The sequence below is a fragment of the Equus przewalskii genome, chromosome 20, assembly GCF_037783145.1.
Source record: "Equus przewalskii isolate Varuska chromosome 20, EquPr2, whole genome shotgun sequence".
Taxonomy (NCBI): Eukaryota; Metazoa; Chordata; class Mammalia; order Perissodactyla; family Equidae; genus Equus; species Equus przewalskii.
In genome coordinates, this window is record NC_091850.1 from 43,346,135 (window position 1) to 43,355,498 (window position 9,364).

At 41.7% G+C, this 9,364-nt stretch overlaps 1 long non-coding RNA gene across 1 annotated transcript in view; it reads left to right on the top strand.

Annotated features, from left to right (window-relative positions):
- The window catches only part of LOC139077950 (uncharacterized), a 49,926-nt gene extending 43,547 nt beyond the window's left edge, over positions 1 to 6,379 (top strand). The window contains exon 2 of the long non-coding RNA XR_011530625.1: positions 1,776 to 6,379. This is a non-coding gene — a long non-coding RNA (uncharacterized lncRNA). The remainder of the gene's footprint in view (positions 1 to 1,775) is intronic.
- Positions 6,380 to 9,364: the final 2,985 nt, after the last annotated feature.

Consider the following 9,364-nt stretch of genomic DNA (forward strand, 5'->3'; position numbering starts at 1 on the left):
TGAAAAGAAAGGAGGAATGTTTAGATGAGCAGCTGAGAGTTATTAAAGAGAGAGCTGACCTAGAACAAGTAAAAAAATATAATGAACTGGAGAAACAGACTTCCATTAATTTGTAGTGGCACCAGTTTGCCTGTATGGGCAATTCTTTCTAGCTATCATAGTCTGAACTTAGTTGGGAAATACCAAATTGTGGTTAAAAGAGAAAAATAAAAATGAAAACAAACCCAGGAAAACAATGAAGCTGAGAGGCTTGAGAGAAGGAAGCTCAAATAGTCCATGGGACCCAGGCTCCATATGGAAGGAATTGTGGTTCCCGGGAGGTTGACCAGTTAGCTGAAAACGAATGAGTCAAAGGATCGGCGACCTCAATAAAGACACAAGGCCTGTTTAGGGGAAATGCAGCATTAAGAAAGCTGAAATGGTAGGTGAAGCCAATGCTGTCGATGTCCCCCCAACATCCCTGCAGCGATCCTTATTTCTATGCCTCCTACTCTGGCCAGACTGTCACTTGCTTTTGGCTCAGTGCCTTTTCAGGCCAGAAATACCAAGCAGCTAATGTGCCCTAGAAGCAGCCCTCAGCCAATGACTGATGGAAATTGGTGGATAACCACCAAGTTCCTTCATCTTCCCCCAGGTGGGATAACTCTGAGGGATGTTCTGCTTCCTTCTCTTCCTTGTCTCAGTGCCCCCACTCCCCTGCTGGGATTAGCTCCCATTAAACTACTCATACTGGAATCTCTTTTTGGGGTCTTCTTCTGGGGACAGTCAAACCAAAATATTTTGTAGGCTCTTGCTGTTGAAGTTTTCAGAGCTGACACTGTTTGGGAGTAAAAATGGTGCGGGATGTGCTAGTGATACAGGGTTGCAAAAATGCAGTGGACGGAAATGCTATTGGTTCTGAGATCAAGAAGCCTTAGAGGCCACCATGTGTGGGGTTATCTACATGGATGTCAAATCAACCCTAGATGTCATAGATGGTGACCTAGAAGAGACCATGAACCATGTACGAAGATTTTCTATAACATGGGAGAGAGATCAGAAGATCAGGAGATGACAGGGATCCACAGGGGTGTAGGGTGGCTTAGGTGGATGGCATGACCCAAAACAAAGACACTGTTTAAACAAGTGAAATGGAGAAATGTCTAGGCACAGGAAAGGGGTTGAGGACAATGTGGACTCCCTCTCCCAGGTTAAGGATATGTAGACTGAAGAAAGAGCAGGCCCACTGCAGAGGGCCTAATTCAAGAAAAATGATGTCCCTATGGGAGGACAACAGATTAGTCTACAATGAGTTGAAGATATAGGGAAAGTCTGTACAATGGAAATAATAGGAGATTCCAGATGGTACAGTTACAAGGTTTAGGATGGAGGTCATCAGGGAGAGGATGAATCAGAGAAGATGAAATAGAGAAGGGCATGAGTTAGAGGGAGAAATATTAGCTAGAGTTATACATTTTGAGCAATGCCTTGATGTGAAACTCTCCAACCACCTCTGGGGCAGGGTCCCAGGGACCTGAGGCCCACAGTGGCACAGCCCAGGAATGGTGGAATCGGATAAACTGAGGCTCTAGAGGCCAGGCTGCCACTAGCCAATATTCCTTGCTGCCTCTGAGGTTAAGGGCTCCAAGGACTCTTTCAAAAGCAGGAGCAGGAATTTGTACTTATATCATGCAATACTTAAAAATAAAAAGTGGTGTGCAAAACATGATTGTGTGGAAATATACAAAATAATAAAACAATCAATTAATAATTGTCTTCCTTTCCTTTTAATGCAGTCTTTTCTTTTATCACCAGTCACTATCAAAATAAACAGAATTGGCGTCCAGCAGCTGACATTAAAAGGACTATTATTATCTGTCCAGGATTCATTTCAGAAAGGAATCTGCTCTGCAGCAACTTCTGAATTGGGTTGGGTCTGTGTTCTTTGATGCATTACAGAAGTTAGTGGAGAACAGTTTAATGTAATAATCTTCTGCCTAGAAGGAAGAGAGACTCCTGGAAAGATGGGATGAGTCACGTGGTGGGCCCTGCAACGGTTGGCACAGACCCCCCTCACGAATGAAGGCTTACTCTCCAGCTGCTAACAGTGTTGCAGGCCCAAAACCCTCAGTGTATTGTCTTCCATGGGGATCGCGACAGCTGAAGGAATTTCTCCACTCAAGGTCACATCCTCTGCCCGGGATGCCACATCTAGTGACTGACTTATAGGAGATATAAAGGCCCCAAATGGGTCAACTCTGAAGGGCCATCTTGGTTTCAGAGCTCCTAGTGGGATTGGCTGGAGCCTTTGTCAGAACTGCATCACAGCTCAACTTACCTCACTTAATCCTGCTTCCTTCCTCTCTTTGTTGCAGGAGTCAACCTCAAAAACACTCCCTAACAAACGTCCTTCATTTACTCTCCATCACAGAGTTCCAGGAGCCACAAATGACGTGGCTCCTGAAAGAGGAAAACTTCAGGAAATCTGATCTGATGCTGCAACATTGGTTTATAGAAAATATAATGCCATTTGCTAGGTATTGAAGAGGGGGAGAGCTTGTGCAAACTCATATGAACTTGAAATTGAATCCTCACCTTTGATTTTCTCAGGGGAAGAAATATTCTGAAGAATATCAAGATGAAGTATGATGAGAATTCATCAAGTTAAGATTCAGGTGAAGTAGGTTCCACCCTCTATCCTGACGTTTTCTGGCATAAACAACTTTATCTTCTTGGGCCTCAATTTATTCATCTAGGTAGATGATCCCTTAGGTACGTGGTCCAACTAATAAGGTAACACTGGCTGCCATTTTTTGAGCACGTACAATATTCTGACATCCTGAAATTCTAACAGATTGTGCATGCACTTCTCAGAAGATTGAAACTCACCACAAATAGAACTATTTTGGTGGGGAATTTAAAGAGATGTGTTAAACTATAAAACCCAGACTCTTAAAATCTTTTTATCACAGGCAACCTTCAAATATACATACAGGTAGTCTCTAATTTTTAAACAAAGTGTGTTATAAATGTTTGTAATTCAAAATCCATTACTCCCTTGGAAGCAAGAGTGTAAGTGAAGGTTGGTTCAGTTCTGTAAAAATATTTCGGTGCACCCATCCCTATGTCAGACCCCTGGGGTACCAGTTTTTGTTCCTCAAGGAGCTAATAGTTTTGCAATGGAAAATTTCCTAGGTCAGAGCACAGAAGCCTACTCAAGCCGTATAAGATTCTAGAGACCCCCAACCACTGCTTGTAACACCTTGATACTATTCTTGGTTTCACCTTTGGATATCAGAAACACATTTCCCTCCCACTCTTTTAGTTAATTAGGAAAGGTCAGTAGATGCTTCCAGAAAGCTGAAACTTGCTTACTAGAAAACGTTGTCCAATATATTTATTACTGCACAAGATAAAAAAGGGTAACTAGAAATTCTGTTCCCAATTTCCATGTGTGCATTTGAGGGATGTTTCCCCACACCACCAAGCAATTCTCCGACTCCAGCTGAGTGTCCTACAGTTCAACTCAATTCTAACACTATCTACCAAAAGATAGCATCATCCTTAGATGCTTTCCAAAACTCACCTCATTAACATAAACCCAGTTGTGGTGGAAAGGGGCTAATTACGAATAACAAGACACCCATTGCACCTTTATATCTCTGACGCAATTTCAGGAGCTGAGGATAAGAGACCAAATGTTATGACAAATGATGCTCTCATTTTTCTTATCACTCAGGAAATTCCAAGGGTTTGGGGAGCTGTATGCCAGGAAGAGTGGACAAAAACCAAATATATATAAGAAACATATTTCTTATTATAAATCATACTATCACTGTAACCATAAGAGTATTTTCCAAGTTGGGTTCAACAGTGTTAAAGAGATGTTACCCAAGGCTTCCACAGACAAATAAGTTTGGGAAACAGTAGGTTTTAACAGATGTCTTTACTGAAGAACTTACTAAATGCCTTAGTATGTTATTATGCCTTTTATATCTCTAAAAGGTGGAAACAATAGGAAGCAGTTTCTAAGATTCCTTGACTCCAGAACTATCTTGTGCTCAGTATTTCTCTTAGAGTTCGGGTAGGATGAACATCCTGGTTTTCCCGGAGTTGGGGGATTCCTGGAATGCGCAATTTTCGGAAAACGCCGATGGTTCTGGGCCAACCATGACAGTTGGTCACTCTACTTAAAGAAGCCCTGAGCACAGCCTAGAAGACGTTGCTCAAGGTCAATAACCTTGGCAGTGCTTGGAATTGAGAAACAAGGATTGTTGCCCCCATGAACGCAGAGAAGGGCTGGAATCTGCCACTCCATTCCTGCTCCCATCCCTCCACCGCCAGTTTCTGCGTATGGGCTGGTCTTTAGGCAAGTTTTCGTGTATAGGCTGGTCTTTCGTCAAGCATCTACAAATTAGAATAGGTTGTGGTGGGACTGTAATTGCTCTGTTTTATAATACCGGTGGGTCTCCATACGAAGGAAATCCATGTTTTTCCTCCAGATAAACTAAGACTTAAGAAATCTTTGACCTTCTCAAAGTTCTGAAAGAAGAATGCTAGAGTCATAAATCAATGTTAAACTGGAAGACTCTCTTATTTCCTTAGTTAACGTCTATTTACAGTGATGATCAAAATATGCAGAAGAAAGCAGAAGACCAAACTAGCTGATCACTGTCTCAATCAGCTCAGAGATGACCTCTACACCTCTGCTTAGCTTTAGAAAGCTCCTCGCTCTAAACTGGAGCAACTCGACAGACTGAACCCAGAGAATGAGTCCACAACAGTCCCCACACTCGTGTACTTTTCATGTCATCATGTCTGGAATATCGAGTTTGTATAAATTTCAGTAAAATTGTCCCTAAATTGTAACTTGCATCCTCAAATTGGGGTTTTTTTAACTGAATATATTGATTTTGTGAATCATAAGCTGGGGGTGCTTTGACTTCAGTGCCCGGGCGCCTCATTGCACAGTGTCTGTGCAAGCGCACACTGTCTCAAAGAGCACTTGGGCTCTGAGCACAGAATGCAAACCCACGCTTTACATTCAAGACCTGGGACGAAGCCTTTCACACCACAGGCACACAATAACTGTTTTCTGAAATGAAGACAACTGCAAACTTCATTCTTGGGCTTGCAGTAATGGATGACTTCATAGATGTTTATATGATCTTGTGGCTGACTACCAAAAATAGACTAAAACAAGAGAAAATATAGACAAACCAAAATGGAGTGTTGGGTCAGTGGTTCCTGCGCTCCCTGTCTGCCCGCCAAAACGGAAGCCCTTTAGCGGCTGTGGGGGTCCCAGGAGCCCAGAGGAAACTTTTAGTGAAAAATCTCCCCAAATGAGTAATTTTACCAGCAGTACTGACCCCCTGGCACTTCACTTTTTCAAAAGTCTACTGCCTAAAGTTGCCTTGTTTTCCAAAGCCTTCAGATAGAAGGTTCCATCACCCCCAGCAGATTCCCACAGATCTGGAGCATGCATTGGTCATAGTAAGAGGAGGCCTTTGACGTATGCTTATGGGGCTTTCTCCCAAAAAGGGAAAGGTGTCACTCTCAGTGATGAATTTGGGGGAAAACGTTTATTAGAGAAAATGTTCTGCTTGCTCATTAGGTCATGACACAGAATCTGTTACAAACATTCCATCATCTGCTTATTTTAACTCCTCTAAGTTGTGAGAAATTAACAGTTAGGGCCACAATGGGCGCTCCTTACTTTGAATAAGTAGTCTTTTACATATACTGACCATAGGCTTTTGGCAAGCAGCCATTAGCCAAAAGGACATAAACATTTATAGACTGAGAATAATTTTTATTTTATTTCCACTCAGATGTGTCACATAAACTATTCCCATTGCTGTTTGTTGAAGTCATCTTACTCCCAGGAGGAGCTTATAAAGCCATTGAATTCGCTGGGTGTTGAATTTAGTAATAAGTCATTCGTCACAACTCATACACTCAAGAGAATAAGACAACTCAAAATCAGGATTAGAAGAACATTTACCTAAAGAACAAAAATGAAGAAGAACGAGCACCTCATAAATTGGTTTGCTAATCTGACAGTTTACGCTGAATGGTTTCATTGACTCTATCCCTAATTTGTTGTAAGATTTTGCCTGCTTCCCTTGCTCAATGACAGCATGAAAGCGTGTTTTTCAATGGAAGTCTCTGGGATATTTATTAAAAGATGATACACACACACACACAGTTATTGGTGTCTCCATGTTAATATGAAATAGATTTGCATGAATATCTCATGTGTTTCTTGTGAAACTGGTTTATTGTTTGGCATTTCAAAATACATTTCATTTCATGTTGTTTTATGATGAGAAGATTAATGTCTATGTGGAAATACTCTATACACTGGCCAAAATAAATCATTTTAAAGTTCAAAAGAAAAGGGTGACGTATTTTTCATTTTTGCCTCCAGGTTTGATGAAAATTAAAAGCAGATTTTATAAGCAGATATTACGATTTTATAAATAGGGGCAGAAGCATTTACAATGAAAAGAACCCCTCAGTAAACTCTAGCACTTTGTAAAACAATGGTGAGGGTGGAATTCGTTTTTCTGCACGTCAAATGTTTAAAAACAGCTGTTTTTTGTTTTTTGTGTCTTTTCCATGAAAGAATCCTGTTCCCAAAACATTTTCTTGCATTCATAACGACTTTTGCCCATGCCATTTTGGAAACGTACTTCTGATTTCCCAGTTTATAGCAAATTTCGTAAAATAACTGATGCATTCATGGACATCATTATTGCTACTTGATGGAAAGATGTGTCCAACCTTCACATCCCAGCATAAGGAATAATGACCTAAAAGCGTCCTTTTTCATTATTGTCCAATAGAGCACTGAAAATGTTTAGAATAAATTCTCTTTAGATAAATGAGAGAGAATTGCCTTTAATTTTAAACTACTTAACCATTTCTAAGGTAACATATTTGGACAGTGAGGAGGTTTGGCCCTACGGGCTAAAATCTATTGCTTCTTTCTTGTGGCTTTGAGTTTTCTCCTCGTTGGGAGCTGATATAGATTAATAGACTTCAAGAAACCAGCCGTCACAATGTCTAATCAAGGGCTTGGAAAGTTTAAGAGTTTGTTTTTGTAGTTCTGTTGCTTTGGGTTCTTAAAAATACAAGCCTTTTTATAACTAGATGCAGTTCCTAAGAGTCATGCAGTGAAACAACAAAACCTGTCTCCATCTGTGAGAGATGGGAGTTACAATATTGAAAAAGGCAAAAGACTTCAAGTTCAAATTATGAAACAAGATAATTCACATACTCCCTATTGCATTGAAAAAACTTTAATCTAATTAAGTAAATTAAAGAGAAATAAATTAAAGATGGCTATCTGTTATCAGTGAAGTTTCTGCTGCATAAAAAATTATCTCAAAATGTAGTGTCATCTAATCCCAGTTCTTTATTTAGCTCACAATTGTGTGCATCAGTAATTTGGTTTGGCTCAGCTGGGTGATTCTTCTGTGTTCTCTGCTACAATCACTCCTACATCTGTGATGAGCTGCTGGTTCTGAGGCCGGTTGGTGGGTCCTCTGCAGGGTGGCTTATCCCTGTTGGCCTCATTTACAGGTCTGGCAGTGGGCTGGTTGTTGACTGGGGCACCTTGGTTGTCTTCCATATGGCATCTCATTTGCAGGTGGCTAGCCCAGGCTGGTATAGCAAGAAAAAGAAACAGAGAGGGAGAGCACAAAAGCTACAAGTCCTCTTGAGAAGTAGGCTCAGACTGACGCAGATCATTTCTGCTGCATACCATTGATCAAAGCAAGTCATGAGTTCAACCCAGATTCAAGGGATGGAGAAATAGACTTCTTCGCTGTCACATTGCAAGGGCACGGATGCAGGGAGGGACAATTTGTGGCCATTTTTACAATCTACCACAGCATCAAATTGCTTGTTTGAAGACAAGGAGAAGCAGCAGGGCTTAGAACGTCTGGAGGCTATGGATAGAGCCATTAAGTTGCACTTGACTTTGGGCAAGTGAACAAACTCATCATTGCATTGCTTTCTCTTTCTAAGTGGAAGTAGTCCTGCTGCTTGCTCTCATTCCTGGCTTCTGCACTGACAAACCTCTCAAGGATCCCTCTCTGTGCAACCAAGCAGACAGAGCCTTTGTGTGCAGAAATGATGCGCCTTCTTTAGTTGGACACAGACAAAGGCTCTCCTGACAGATTGGATACGAGAGCGAGAGAGTGAGAAAAAGATAAATCTGGGATGACGCCCAGGTTTTTAGCCTGAGCAACTGAAAGGCTGACGCTGTCATCAGCTGAGATGGGAAGAACTGTGGGAAAAGCAGCATTTAGGAAAGGCTAGAAATTCCGTTCGAAATACCTTAAGTTTGAGATATTTGTTAGGCATCACATGGAGATGTAAGGTAGGCACTTGGATATGTGAGTCTGGAGAAGAACTGTCTAGCCTAAAGGTTTAAATTTGGGAATCATTAGCATACAGATGGTACTTATGGTCACGAGACAGGAGGACATCACCAGGAAAGTGACACAGGTAGAGAAGAGAAGAGGTTCCAAAATGCAGCTCTGAGTGCCTCCAATCTAACAGGTCAGAGAGAAAAGATGAAACTAGCAATGGAGGCGAAGTAGAGGAGAAAATGAACAGAGTAGGTGTCCTGGAATCCAAGGAAGAAAGCCATGGAGAAGAGGAAGTCACTGTATCAAATGCTGCTGACAGTTAAAGTCAAGTGAGAACTGAGTATTAACCATGGGATCCAGGACTGTGAAGGTGTTTGAGAACCTTGACTAGGGAAGTCTTGGTGGAGCCTAGAGAAAGACCTGACTAGAGAGACTTCTAGAGTGAAGCGAAGGAGAGACATTGGAGACAGTGAGCATGAACAACCATATTGAGGACTTTTGCTGTAAAAGAAAATAGAAGTAGGGTGACAGCTTGTAGGGTGGATGGAGTCTCAATATACTGGTAGAAGTCAGTAGGAAGAGAGAAAAATTGGCAAGTAGAAGAGAAAAGGAAGAATCATTGATGCATGTCCTTGACAGCTGAGCACAGGTGGGCTCTTGTGCCCATGTGGAGGTGCTAGCATTTGATGGGAACACAGAGAGTTCATCTAGAAAGAAACAAGAGCAGAGGTGGTCTGGAAAGCCACAGCTGCTGCTCAGATCCTCTGCCATGTTACCAGTGGGCAGGAAGCTTGAATCAGTAGGTGAAATAGGTCATGCTTCCTAAGTCATTTGACCTTCAGACTCAGCTGGCATGTTAAGAAGTAGAAAGCAGGATACGTAGGGAAAACAGGCATTGGGGAAAGTAAATGACAGAGGTTCAACAGATACCAAACACGGAGTCAGAACAGGGGGCTTGTAAGTGCCAGCTTGAGACTCGGGCTGCCTGAGTATGAACTTCACTT